Source organism: Symphalangus syndactylus, chromosome 7 (genome assembly GCF_028878055.3).
Source record: "Symphalangus syndactylus isolate Jambi chromosome 7, NHGRI_mSymSyn1-v2.1_pri, whole genome shotgun sequence".
Taxonomy (NCBI): Eukaryota; Metazoa; Chordata; class Mammalia; order Primates; family Hylobatidae; genus Symphalangus; species Symphalangus syndactylus.
The window spans coordinates 120,537,793-120,553,265 of NC_072429.2; the positions used below are offsets into that span (position 1 = coordinate 120,537,793).

A 15,473-nucleotide genomic window follows, 5' to 3' on the forward strand; every position below is an offset into this window, starting at 1 on the left:
CTATAAATGTGATGAGGGAAATCAAGGCTTCCTTAAGTGCACACAGAAGGGCCATCTATCCCCGGATGGGGGAAAATGTGTTTCCAATCTTCTTCCCAGCACTAATAGAATATGAGTTTTATGTACCAGTCTCAATGGATTAGTTACTTCTTTCTGACCTTTATGTCTTTGCTGCTATTTCTTGTTTCTTTTGTTCTTTCCCGCCCTGCAACAGTCCATTTTCCATTGTAGAAATCCTACGCATTTTTAATGGATCCACATAGTCTCTCCTCAAATCCTCTTTGTTTAAGCAGTTATTTTATAATTATTGATACTGAGGATAACCATAATAATACTTAAATTAATGATCTCCTGTACTAGGCAGTGTGCTAAGTAGAAAATGTGGTGCACAGGGTCCTGCATGAGGTTGTTGTATGGATGAAAATATTAAGAATCAGGAATGTTAAAATCCTAAAGCCACACAACTGTTAAGTGATATAGTGGAATTTGAACCCAGAAATTCTGACTCCGGAGTCCAGATTATTACCTACTGCATTTCATTTGGTGAAGGAATTTTCTCAATATAGCTAGCCTTTATTCATAGGAAGTCTGGGGCAATTTATCTTTTTTTCTAGGACTAGTATATCTATAAAGCCCAATGTGAGGGTGCTGCCTTGAAGGTGAAATCTTTTCATAAAGCAAAAGAAATAATTCTTGAGCCTCCAGACTCAGGGAGGTTTGATTATAAAACTTGGATGTTCTTGGCATAAGAACAGAAACATGAAAAAATAATGAAGCTGTTATTAATTGCAAAAGAAAACGCCCTTGGAAAGACAATAACCTCGGCTTCAGAGACAGAAGAAAGTCAAAGGAAATTTAGAGTAAAATAAATTTCAGTGGAATCCTCTTCCCTTCTCCCAAACAATTGCCATATACAAGTATATTTCCTAAATACTCAAGTCACATCAAGCTATTTTTGCCATGTTTTTTGTCTTTACAAGTGAGTAGATTTCTTTGGTCTATCTTATTTCTTATTTAAAAAATAATGAATTAAATACATGTAAAGACATCTTCCATAAATCCTCCACAAAATTTCAAAGGGCAGAAGGAAGAAAAATGTATAAATTACTATATTAAACACAATTTGTTATTAAGCTGCATAAAAAGTTTTCTTCAATTGTATAAAAGATCTTTGTGAAATATTTCTGCTGTCCTTGTTTTCCACATTGTATGAGTAGATTCTTAACCATGAACGTAAAAATTCAGAGAACTGTTAAGTAATGCCTAGTAGAAATGCCTGCCAATTTCTATTGGGTAACTGATGGATTGATGGATATTTAACAACTTGAAGTGTTATCATATTTTGGCATCCAATATTTTTTCTGACACAAAATTAATTCTTTTTTACTGCCACTAATTCTCTTCTTTCCTACTCAGCAGTCATGAGAATATTATTATTATTATTTTAATATTTAGGGTTTGATATTTAATAAGTTCATAAAGCTATTACAAATATTAAATTTGAAATACAAATTTCATGCCAGACAAATTCAAGAATGGAATGTAAGAACAGATTGCAAGCCTGATATCCTGAGTGTGTTGTATAATGCTTGGTACATAGTAGATTCTCAAAAACTATGTCAAAGGCAAAGGAACTGAGTGCAAAGGGTAACAATACAATATATGTGAAAGAGTTCACGGTAAGCTCTTATATTAAATATGCTGTCAAAGTATGGAATCGTTTACCAAAATGGGTTTAGAATTTATATGACTACATGATACGGTTTGGCCCTGTCTCCCCACCAAAATCTCATGTCAAATTGAAATCGCCATGTGTTGGAGGGGGGGCCTGGTAGGAGGTCATTGAATCATGGGGGCAAACTTCCCACTTGCTATTCTCGTGATAGTGAATGAGTTCTCATGCATCTGGTTGTTTAAAAGTGTGCAGCACTTCCTTCTTGACTCTCTCAGTCTCTCTCCTGCCGGTGAAGAGGGTGCCTTGCTTCCCCTTTGCTTTCCGCCATAATTGTAAGTTTCCTGAGGCCTCCCAGTCATGCTTCCTGTTAAGCCTGTGGATTGTGAGTCAATTAAACCTCTTTTCTTCATAAATTACCCAGTCTCAGGTAGTTCTTCATAGTAGTGTGGGAATGGATTAATACACTACAATTTATCCATTTTAAGTACTTTTTTTCAAAAGCGATATTCAGTGACAATATATGTAAACTATTTTATGCAGTATAGGGTAGTGTTTTATGGTATTTCAAAGGAAAGTTTCTGGATTAATCCTGTGAGTCCGAATCACCATTCTCTCCCATTGTTAAATTATACAAGTTAATCATTGAGTCTCATTGGGAAAATGGCTCTGTTTCTCACATTATCTTCACCATAAAATGGAAATTATCAAAGTATTTCTTCACAGGGTTGTTGTGAGGGTCCAATGCCTGGTACATAGTCAACAATATATAGATGCTAACCATTTAAATTTTACATTATTTCCACCTTCCTGCTTAGTACCATGTTTACCTTGAGAGCATTAAACTTTCTGAAAACTCAGGGTAAACAATGCTTTTAAGGTCTATCCATGCTTGAAGTTATTGAAAGCTCCTTCGTTCTCTAATAATAGAAATTTAGTTGAACTTTTGTGTTCTTATGTTTGTAGTTTTAAAAATAAACTTTTTGGTTCATCTGTAGTTCTCATTTCTTCTTCTTATGGAAATTCTTTGTTTTTGTCTCTGTTTTTTTTTTTTTTTTTTTTTTTTTTTTTTTTTTTTTTATCAATACCCCCAATAAAGGAACCAACCATCCTGAAACCTCAGTCTATATATTTCAATTAAGTATACATACTTCCTGACCCCAAGCCTTTTTTTCTTTTGGCCATTGTCTTTATTTCATATCTCTACCTAGGGCCAATTAGAGTTAAGAACAACCACTGAGGCTTATTTTTTGTGTAGGGTTTAGGGGAGGCAGTGAGGAGGGAGACTTTTTCTTGCTGCTTTTATCGAAATTGAAAAATGCAATTCAAGCCATTCTTGAGGTTACCACCTAGAAGCAGAAAATGAAGATGGAGAGAAATTGAATCCTGGTTTCATGCTTGAGCCCCTGGAGTCTCCCTATGATTGGGATTCACAGATATATGGGTTAAGAAACAATAGATTCTCTGTGTTTAAATGAGTTTCATTAGCTCTTCTGACACTTGCAACCAAAAGAAAGTGAGGTGATAATCTACCTGTGCTTAGGCTACCAGTTACTCTTTCTGATTTGATCAGTGTCTTTGCCTTTCTCACACAACCCTCCAAATATCCTGCTAATTTCCTGTCACTAATCTGCTCTGGGTTTAGATGTGAGATAACCTAGTTTGTGAGGGTTTCATCCTAACAGGAATAAATATACTCTGAGAAGCTTAGAAAGAGTTTTGTAATATGTATATTTAACATCTTAGAAACATTCATTTTTAAACCTTTTTTCAGAATCTTGGCTATATTTTGGCATGCAATCAGCTTTTGATAGATGATGCTGCTTGATAGGAATATATTGCTGAAGAATGCCATTACAGCCATAGAGCCTAATGTCATGTCTTAGACTCACCACTTGTTAGTGCTATATATTTGAAAAAGTTATTTAATATTGCTCAATTTCAGTTTCTTATTTTGCAAAATGAGTATAATAATAGCTGACATGGTTGAAATGAAGAGTACATGTAAAGCATTTAGAAAGGGGCAGGACATATGAGGCCTGCTTGTTGGATTTGCTACATGCTTTTTAATTTTTAAGTTGATGAGATACTTTCAACTATTCAAATTATAATTATTAATCCATGTTATTCTGGATTAATAACATAATCCATGTTATTCTAAGTCTTTTTCTCTTCCTAAATATGTAATTTAGGATATTTCATTTTCCCCTTTTACCACAGAAAAGAGAGAAACAGAAAGAAGAGAAAACAGTGTAAGCAAATATTACTCTTTGTTCCTAGTTCAGTCTCAGATATGACAAGAAGGCCAGTAAAGCTTTTCACTTCAAAAAACTTTAAGAGTTTTGATTTTTGGCAGCATTCCTTTGTTCTTATGCTTTATGTTTAAAACTTTATTTTTCTGCACATACTATCCTTCATAATAGTATTTTACTGAACATTTTAATTTTCTAGAATGATGGTGACTGAGGTAACTCCTGCTTTCATTTCCATTTAGACACACCTGTAATTTCAGAGGAATTATTACATTTCTGTAGCATTCTAATCATTTAAATATGCCTTAAATACATAAGGGTTTATTGTCAATCTTCCTGCTTTACAGTCTGTCCAATTCAATCCTGCTTTCCCCACAAGGAGGACAGCTAAGAAACCTGCTCAGATTTCCCTTTTCCCACCTTCTCACCGCCAGGTTTCCTATTTTTCTCTATCCTGAAGGAAGCCCGGAGACTGCTCAAATTTCCTTTGTGGGGGTCTGTGTCCCACCTGGCTTCTTCCTCGCCGGCTCAGCAACAGGTGGTTGGTTTTTTACTGTCAGCACTCCCTCCTCTTAGCTGTCAGAATTCATCCCAATGGAAATGTAGACATCTGCGTTTCTTCCAGACTTCAGTGGGTAAATTGCCAATTTCCATTTTATGAAAATAATTCTCCTTTCCTGGAATAATCTTGCTCCTGAACCGTTCCTTTAAACAAAAACACACAAACAAACAAGCAACAAAAGGATTTTAGCCATACTTAAAGGCTGAATCAGTGATCGATTTGTCCATTGCCTCTCTTCTGATTTCTCTTGAAAGGCCTCCAAGCATGTGGATCATATCAAGTTAACCAACGAACATTGGAATCAGAATTTTGACAACCCCTGTCTTTAGCCATGTTGCATGAAAGATTTCAATACATTTGTCTTTACCACTGTTTTTGGGTTTGAATAAAAGCTAATGAAGTAGAGTATCTAAGGATAGGACACAGCATTATATACTTTAAACATTTTGCCCCAGGTAATAGTGAATGTCAGTCATATTTGGGAGCCACTGGGCAAAACAGTATCTTAACAATGGAAAATGAAAACATTTAATAGGAGCTGTATTTTCCACCATAGGAAGAAACCAAGAAAGTGGTGCCTTTTTTTTCTCCCCAAAATGAGAAAATGAAGGCTAAGGGGCAACATAATCAAAGTGATAAGTGGCCTCATCATTTTAGCCTAGGTATGAATTTTTCCCAGCAGTCTCAGAATGTGAGAAAAGACGTACTATATTGTTTAAAGATTTATCAAATTTTTTATTCTGAGCCCTCATTCTGCTGATCTACGCAGAAGTTCAGTCTCTGTCACTATTGGGATTACTGCCATTTCTTTCTTACGCGTTGTGCAAAACCTAATATGATCTGATACAAAGCAGAATATTCCAACAGGCCCTCCCATTCCTGGTCCATGCTGGGCATTGCTAATGGGCTCTCCATTCTAGTCCACGTGGTAACTTGGAGTCAGGAAGTGTCCTACTTCCCCCTGCACTTTTGGGAACTGGCTTCTTGGCTTTACTCTGGAGGTCCAGTGTCTCGGGGGCACCAAATTCTTCTCTGAGAATGTCAGTGAAGCTCTAAGCCTCGACAAGAACTGGGGCTTGCAGCACAGTTCCTGCAGATGTCTGTCCTCTCACAGTGTTGGTTCATCTTTCTGTTTTTAATCGTTTGTCCTTCAACCTGTTGATTGGTAATGCTTTGCAGTGTATTAACCTCATGTCAAATAAGAAGTATGAAGTCCATGTCAAATAAGAATAAAGCAGGTTTCATCAACCTTTTCATTGCTAAGAAAATAGGAGAACAGGGCACGGAAGTGTAGGGGAAAGAACATCCACTACATGGTGATGGTGGAGAGTGGTGATATCCAAGCAGAGAGATCACCTTCTATCTCATTGACTAATTGACGATTCATTGTTTAGCTTTTTTGCTAGAGGTTAAAAAAAAATCATAGTTACTTCCTTCTGCTCTTGTCATTTTATAACATAATAAGTGCTTTTGACAAAATTCTGTTTCTTTCAATTATTTTCATTTAGTTGCATAGTTGCGTTAGATAAAAACAACAACAACAACAACAGAAACATACTGATAGCAACACAGATAGTGTCTCATATCTTTCCTTCTCTTAACTTGCCTGTTAAAAAAATTAGGATAGTGATATTCTTTTCTTTTCTCTTTCTCTCCCTTTTCTTTCTTTCTCTCCTTCCTTCCTGCCTTCCTTCCTTTTCTTTCACTCTCTCTCTCCTTCTTTCTTTACTACTTTCTTTCTTTTTTATTTGGGACAGGGTCTCACTTTGTCACCCAGGCTGGAGTGCCATGGTGCCATCATGGCTCACTGCAGCTTTGACCTCCCAAGTTCAAGCGATCCTCTCATCTCAGCTTTCCAAGGAGCAGAGACCACAGGCATGCCACCACACCTGGCTAATTTTTTAATTTTTTGTAGGGATGAGGTCTTGCCATGTTGCCCAGGCTGTTTCTTTTCTTTTTCTTGTTTCAACTGGTAATATTTTCTTCAAACAAAAAGCTTACTGGGACATTAATAATTTAAAAGATAAAAAGATGTGTTCCTGTTGACCAAGAGCTTCTCAAACTTTCTCTACTCTCTCCCTATTACTCCTCTTCCCCAGAAATTCCTCTGTGGAACCCTAGTCTAGCTAAGGTAACACAGGTCTAGGCATACACCAGGTATTCTGGAAATAAATTATTGTGAAGAAGTGATTCAGACATTGCTATATCTGAAATTCAGGAGGATGGTCACTGATGTTTCAGATTATTTCCAATGGCAAGATACTATAGTTAAATGATGCTTTATTGAGAACTCAACACCTTTAGCTCAAACAGTTTATCTTACATTTCAGTAGTGGTTTCCAGGCCATAAAAATTAAAAGACTAACAGTGCCATTGGAAAGCAATAGAAAATGTTTCATAATGAAACATGAAGATCTTATGGCCAGGCGAAGTGGCTCACACCTGTAATCCCAGCACTTTGGGAGGCTGAGGCGGGCGGATCACCTGAGGTCGGGAGTCTAAGACCAGCCTGAACAACATGAAGAAACCCCGTCTCTACTAAAAATACAAAATTAGCCAGGTGTGGTGGCACACGCCTGTAATCCCAGCTACTAGGGAGGCTGAGGCCGGATAATCGCTTGAACCTGGAAGGTGGAAGTTGCGGTGAGCCAAGATTGCACCATGGTACTCCAGCCTGGGCAACAAGAGCAAAACTCCATCTCAAAAAAAAAAAGAAATATGAAGATCTTGTCAATCTTATTTTCATGAAGACAAAGTAAACTGTGTTTTCTCTTTGTGTTCATTCAGAATTTAAAATCTCTTTATTATATCAGGATTTTAAAAGGTCAATATTCAGTAAGAGGGGAAGATTTGGCCATATTTTATGAAACCCTTGGGAGAAAGAGAGAGAACAAGAAAGAAATTTTCCAAGCGGTTGTACGGATGAGGTATTATTGTGTGGTGTGCATGCTTGCAGCTGGTAGTAATCACTCCCCAACATCATATAGTTGTTTCCCAGTATCAGATGTGAACACATGTGAGCCTTTCCCTTCAAGGGCACTTTTTGTTCGCGTTCTCAAATATAGGTTGTCACTGTGATCCTAACCCACTTTTATTAGAGTCTTTTTTTAATCAAATGAAAGGACTTTATTGGACTTTTCTTCTGGGTAGAAGAAATGAACCCATTGAAAAAATAATAACAGAAATTTCTTCAGTAATTTATTTAGTTATTTTTCTAAATTTTTGGAAATATGGCTTTGGTAATGTGTTCCTTTAGAAGATGTTATTTGTTCACATGGACTTATATATCTATTTACTGTAATGCAGTTAGCAGCTCAAGAAAGTAACTATTTTGGAGAAGACCACCATTTATCTCATATTAAAATAATCTTAATTAGCACCAAAGTGAAGGGTATTTTGCCCTAGCTTTGATTTTTTTCCAGAAAATTTAAAAGTAATTTTAAGGTATATTTCAGCTTAATATCATTACTGTGGTAGGCTGAAACAATGGTCCCACAAAGATATATTCACTTCCTAATCTGCAGAATCTGTGAATATTAACTTATATAACAAACAAGTGAATGTTACATTATGTAGCAAAAGATGTGATGATGTTACGGATCCTGAAAGGAGGGGCTTATCCTGGATTGTCTAGGTAAATCCTAAATGTGATCATAAATGTTTTTATAAGAAAGAGGAGACTAGAAAAAGATATACAGAGGAGTAGATGATGTAAAGATGTAGCAGAGAGAGATGCAGCCGTAAGCCAAGGAATGCTGACAGTCACCAGAAGCTGAAAGGGGCAGAAATGGATTCTTCTCTACAGCCTCTGGAAGGAGTGCAGCCCTGCCTAAACACTGATTTCATGCTTCTGCCCTCCCCAACTATGAGAGAATGAAATTCGGTTTGTGGTAATTTGTTACAACAGCGAGAGGAAACAAATATAGTTACCTTAAGAAATAAAACATAATAAATGAGATTACCTAAAGGAAGGAGTTTAAATTTCTATTTCTGTGAAATATTGACTGTTTTATATTTTTCAGGATTTTTATACCATTGAATCCACTCTCTTCCCCAATCCCATACTGCATTTTTTGTTAAAATATTTCTCCTATTTATGGCCATACATGAAGAATAATTCTAATTTGCTTGGAAAGATCTGGATCTGTGGTTAAAATTTAAGGCTGCTTCTGTCATCTGAATTATGGGAGATTCTTTCTCTCTCTTCATTCAGTGTATATATGTTTATGTCCAAGAAGCAATATTAAACCTTGAAAGGTTAGTGATTAACATGTTAAGCATATCTTTTGTCTTCAAGAGGTTTACAGACAAAGAGAAGGGAAATGAAAATAAAGAAACAATTGCAAAACAGTGGGAAAATATTTATCCATTGTAACTAAAGATGTTGCTATTTTGATCAAGTTTTGTAAAAGATAGTATTTTATGGAATTCTTAAAAATGGTTTAACTTCAAGCAGTTATTGATTTGATATTGGATTCTTAATAAAATTTTTTGTTCTTTCACTGAAAAGAGAAATAATGTAATTACGTAACAGTTCTAGTGCTCTGAAGTTGCATGTGCTAGCAACTGTAAGTGCTAGGGTGAGAATTGAAATTCTATTTTCTTTTTCTTTCTTTATTTTTTTGAGACGGAGTTCTTGCTCTTTTGCCAAGGCTGGAGTGCAGTGGCACCATCATGGCTCACTGCACCTTGACTTCCCAAGCTCAGGTGATCCTCCTACCTCAGCCTCTGAAGTAGCCAGAACTACAGGCACACACCACCATGCCCAGCCAATTAAAAAAAAATTTTTTTTTTGTAGAGATGGGGGTCTTTCTATGTCGCCTAGGCTGGTCTTGAACTCTTGAGTTCAAGTGATCCTCTTGCCTTGGCCTCCCAAAGTGCTAGGATTTCAATTCTTGTGGCAAATTTACCTTCTGAACTGTCCTGGGCAAGGCACCAAGTTCTAAGGAATGCCTTAGCATTGAACTTCTCCCTTAAAAGTTTCAAGTCTTAGTATCCTTTCTTTGCTACATTATTCCAAATGTAGAATTTTTAGACAGAACTTTAACTTATTGTTTGATTACTAGGTGGTCAGCAAATGTATGCTATACATTCATTATGCTAGGTGCTGGGAAATAAAGGAAAATCAGGTGCAATGCCTGACAGAGGAAGGCTGATGAAAATGCATATTAAAACAAACTCCTTTCTTTGTAGAGCATCTTATGAAATCACAGGAACCATATAAAATTGACGATACTTAATTATTTTTGACCTAAAAAACTGTGATTTCATATGTTCAGCACAACAATTAGTGGTGATTTGGCAGCTCACTGGTGAATTTAATTTGACTTAATGCAGTGTGCCAAACCTGGTGAATTTATTCAGGCGAGTTTTCAGTTTGTTTCAGTCATACTCAGCAGAAATAAGTGGTTCCCTTTTACTTCCCAAAAGGTTCATACAGACTGAACTGTATTTTTTGCAAATACCTCCGAGAGATATTCAACTTTTAATAGGCTGCAGTTTTAGAAAAATAAGATGGTCATCACTGAGTTCAGTTTCTTAATGCTGTAGACCAGGGATTGACAAACGTTTTCATAAAGGGCAAGATAGTAAATATTTTAGTGTTGCAGGCCATGTGGTCCATGTAGCAACTGGTCAGCTCTGCCACTGTGACACAAAAGTAACCTCAGATAACACATAAGCAAGTGAGCATAGCAGGATTTCAGTAAAACTGTTTATTCATGTGGACATTTGAATTGAAATATTATTTTTTAAAATTGTTTTTCAATACTAGGTTCTGGGAAATTAAGCAAAATCTAAGAATCTAACTCTAAGAATAGATTATAGGCCGGGCGCGGTGGCTCACGCTTGTAATCCCAGCACTTTGGGGGGCCGAGGCGGGCGGATCACGAGGTCGGGAAATCGAGACCATGGTGAAACCCCGTCTCTACTAAAAATACAAAAAAAAAAATTAGCCGGGCGTGGTGGCGGGCGCCTGTAGTCCCAGCTACTCAGAGAGGCTGAGGCAGGAAAATGGCGTGAACCCGGGAGGCGGAGCTTGCAGTGAGCTGAGATTGCACCACTGCACTCCAGCCTGGGTGACAGAGTGAGACTCCGTCTCAAAAAGAAAGAAAAAAAAAAGAAAGAATAGATTATATATGTATATGTATAATATATAGTGATTGGTTTTATGTCGTATGAACAAAAAGGATTATTTATGAGATGGAAGTAATTGGGTGTAAGCAATCCCCGTTGTTCAGGAAAATGAGCACTTCCTTCTGAGCAGGATATTGGCCAGCCAAATGGTGATTTGGGAAATCTTTTGTATTTTTTTCCTTCTTAGACAACTGCTTTTTCCATACGAGATAACTGATGTGTTCTCTTAAAGTCCATGGACATTGTATTACGCATATACAGAAGCATGGAGAGGGCTTTATGTAGCCCAGGGCTGTTATTTACTGATCCCTGTTCTAGAAACACACTTACCGAAATGTAGAGGAAACTCCCTGTGATCTTCGTTGGGGTCCATGAAGCTGCTTCATGGAAGAGCCAAGAGAATCTTTTAAGTTTAAATTTCCTAGAATCCTACCCTTTTAAAATTCTACTTGGGAGGGCTTCAGCAAATGTTATTCTTTTAATATTCAGCAGATTTTGTTCTTAGAAAGGAGATACCGTTTATTCTCTATGAGATACTCTCAGCAGTACTGTCCAGTAAGTGGGGAAAAGGTAACTGAATCAGAGAGGAAACTAAATCAAGGGAAATTTCATTTCCTCTCAAGCAGAGAAATACCAGGCAGTGTCAGGTTTTTCGCCTCCATTCATCAACACCTGTTCCAGATGAAGGTAGTGCTTTGAAGGTCAAATATAACAGAGGACTGGGCATCCCCATTGAGATCCAAGGACTTCCTCATAAGTCGGTTTCCTCATTCTGGAAGCCCTAAACAAGATTAACTCGCTTCTTCCCCCGCCTCCCCGCCCCCTCCCCGCTTCTGTCGTTTTAACTATTAATATCTACTGAACAATCTTTCATTTTGCCAGCTATAATCACAAACAGCTACAAGCTTGGACTGTTTATACCCCTAACTTACAAAGATTTCATTCAGTGATTGATTTCATGTCTTATGAAAAAGAAGGATTACTTACAAGGTGTAAGTAATTGGGTGTGAGCAATCCCTGTTCTTCAGAAAAATGGGCACTTCATTCTAAGCTGGACATTGGCCAATCAAACGGCGACTTGGGAAATCTTTTTTATTCTTTCCTTTCTTAGATAACTGCTTTTTCCATGCGAGATAACTGATGTTTTCTCTTTCATCTCTGCCTGAAAATCAAGCCATGTGCAAATCTATGCCACTTTATAGATGCTGGTGGGGGAAAGAAGGCAATAATGTCATTTCATCCTACTTCAAACAGAATAATGTGATTTCAGTAGGATGGACAAAGAACTCTAAGTCACACTCAAACTTTTTCTCTTGAATGTGTAAAAAATCCAGAAATGAATTATTGGTTTGAGAATCATGAGTGGTTAATGTTATGGGTAGGGTCCTTTTCTTTTTTTCCTAGCAGTTGGTTGCAGATTTTTTACGTAATATGTTCTTCTTTGGCACTACAACACCTGTTCTGAGTCAAGACTTCATCATTTATTCTGAATGACTTTCTTTACCCCGCTGTGCCTCAGTTTCCTCACCTGTAAAAAGTAGCAATAATAACAGGCTGTTCTGAGAACAAATGAGTTGATTAATGTTCTTTGTATAGTTTGCTTCTTTTAATGATTATTGCCCCAAATATCAATATCTTTGAGTATTATCTAAATTACAATCACTAAGTACAGTCTCTTGGGAAGGTAAGAATGCATACTGGCCCTTGATGAAACCCAGATTCTGCCTAACTCTTGTTGCTTTTCCACTTAAATCCTATACTCTGGTCATAGAGGTTACTTACTACGCTTGCTAAACATTTCTGTGCAAAGGCAATATAACCTGTATATTATTGCATTGGTTTAGAGATACACTTTCCTTTCTTCAACTTGCCTAAAAATCTAATTCCCAGTTGCTTAGATAGCATCTCTTTAAGAACGACATCCCAGCCTTTGTCTTTTGTCCCCCATTCTAAACTAGGTGCTCCATGCTGTGTGTAACTTCTACAGGAGCACTAATCATATTGCGTTATCTATGTATCAGTTCCTTTGGTTTCTATACTAGGACCTCGTCATAGGAAAGGGCTGCTTTTCTTTTAGCTTTAATCCCTTAGGTTCTTAACATTAAGTCAAAAGTAAGAAGTTAATCCTATTACTGCAATTGATCTGTAAAAAATGATTTAAGGCGCGGTGGCTCACGCTTGTAATCCCAGCACTTTGGGAGGCCGAGGCGGGCGGATCACGAGGTCAGGAGATCGAGACCACGGTGAAACCCCGTCTCTACTAAAAATACACAAAAAAATTAGCCGGGCGTGGTGGCGGGCGCCTGTAGTCCCAGCTACTTGGAGAGGCTGAGGCAGGAGAATGGCATGAACCCGGGAGGTGGAGCTTGCAGTGAGCAGAGATTGCGCCACTGCACTCCAGCCTGGGCGACAGAGCGAGACTCCATCTCAAAAAAAAAAAAAAAAAAAAAAAAAAAAAATGATTTAATATAGGGCCAGGCGCGGTGGCTCACTCCTGTAATCGCAGCACTTTGGGAGGCTGAGGCGGGTGGATCATGAGGTGAGGAGATCGAGACCATCCAGGCTAACATGGTGAAACCCCGTCTCTACTAAAAATACAAAAAATTAGCCGGGCTTGGTGGCACACGCCTGTAGTCCCAGCTACTTGGGAGCCTGAGGCAGGAGAATGGCTTGAACCTGGGAGGCGGAGGTTGCAGTGAGCCAAGATTGCGCCACTGCACTCCAGCCTGGGTGACAGAGCAAGACTCCATCTCAAGAAAAAAAAAAAAGATTTAATATAATAGATAAAATTTGAACTGTAAAGAAAAGCTTAGAGAGATTCCCTCTTTTTAGTCTTAGCTTTTGTACACTTATTCAGGGGAAAAAAAAAACTACAGCCAGGAGGAGATATACAATAAACCATGTTCTGATTATACAATCTGTCCAGAAATTGCTGTAGTCTGTTAGTTTCCAACTTCACTATATTGGTTCCATCTTTTTCCCTGTTATTGCATTCAGTGATATCACATGCCTGGCTTTGTGTCACAAGAAAGTGAGTAAGTGCTGAGGAAAATGTGAGTATAAGGTAGCTTCTCTGTACAGCCCACTTCTTGGCACTGCCTCAATTATTTTGTTAAGAGACATCTAAGAGGCAGCAAGAATCAGAAATTAGGTAACATGAACAAATCATTAAACCAGAGAACATATACTTGGCCTTCTAACATAGGCAAGTCAAATATCCAAGTTATATTACCTGCAACACACAGGCATAGCTATGTGTCATTGTGTCATTATGAACCAGAAGTGAAAAAGCTAGTTCTTATCCTGGTGTTGTCACTTCCCAGCTGTATGGATTGTATAATGTTGTCCTTTTACTGCCAATGTGTTCTCTGTACAATAGGATTGATTATACTAAGATCTGACATGCCTTTCATCTCTTTGTCAGAATGTCTAGCTAAACAGACCTGGGTCAGCTCTTTGATAAAAAGACTTACTTCTACCTAGTGTGTTCCCAAGCTAAATCCTTTGTTTCTACCCTGCATCCCCAGGGGAACTCAGTCTGCTTGGGAAGCTGTGGAATAGCATATTTTTGGGACAGCACTTCAATCAACAGGACTGTTTCTAGCTTTAAAAAGCCCATATGAAACATAAAGGAGGCCCTGGATCTGGGCAGGCATTATCCAGGACGATCTGAATTTTCAATTTGTATACATTTCATTCCCTTAATCAAACAACTGTAGGATGGGATCTATAGTAATCACTCCTCAGAAGGAAATCCCCCAGGCCTTGTTTCTGACTATGAGAAAAACAGGTCCACAACAAATAAGCCCACTGTGCTTCTGCAAGCAGAAAAGTGGTAGAAAGCAGTTGCCAAAACCCTGGGCAATCCCTACAAGTACAAGCCACTGGTGGAGGTAAGATCCAGAAAGGGAGCTCAAATCAGTCCAATTGACAAATTTCCCATCTTCTAACAGAAATGTTCTTGTTCTTGATGAACCCAGTGTTCCTTGTTCCTCAGTTCTTAATTCTGGGCCCCAGAAGCCGAGGCATGGTGGAAAAGTGTACATGAATTAAGAGATGACGTTTGTGTGTCTATTCAATCGAATGTGCATTCTAGAACCTGCCCTTATTCCTTGTGTTAATTAGTGGGTGCTGTTCCTTCCTTTTTCCTCCACTCATTTTTTTTTCTTTCTCTCTCCTTCCATGGTTCATTGCACATGTGTATCTATCTCTCCCATAGCTCTAAGGGACAGTTACACTTTTTCACTCCCAACTCTGAACACCCATTAAGTCCACAGTTCCGAACTCTACCCTCTCTATGTGCTAGATATGAATAATTCAATAGTGTAGCTGAGGTTAAATTGTCAATGGTAGATAAGAGTCTAAGGCATCACATTTTTCAAATATCAATAGCATTTCAGTGAGAATAAGTCATGACTATAATCTGTGGGGTAATATTTGCTAACATCCAATAATCGAATTGGCAGGTCTGTATTCTGCCTTCAATAAACCTGCCCTGCCCCTGTGTTCTACCCTAGAGACCTGAGGTCTTCATTATTTCAGATCACTGTGCGTTGTCATCTACCATTGTAGACATTTACTTCCATATCAAGGAAGGAATTTTTGCTATAAACTATATTATGTGAAATGACTCATACTGATAATAAATTGGCCAAAGACAAGATCTTCAATCTTTCTGTCTCATCCTTGCTTCCTTCTTCTCTGTCCCCTCACTCCTCCATTTCTGCAATTTCTTGGCACTGTGTTTAGTGAAAACATTCCTTCTACTGGATGTGTTGAGAGAAGGATGAAGATTCATTCCAATCTGGCTCCCAATGTTATTAACAACCAAATTGTCCCTAAACACCCTCAC

General features: G+C 37.9%; 1 long non-coding RNA gene across 1 annotated transcript in view; it reads left to right on the forward strand.

Moving 5' to 3' along the window:
• LOC134737249 (uncharacterized) overlaps nt 1–15,473 on the forward strand; it is a 308,144-nt gene that overhangs the window by 46,001 nt on the left and 246,670 nt on the right. The window lies entirely within an intron of this gene.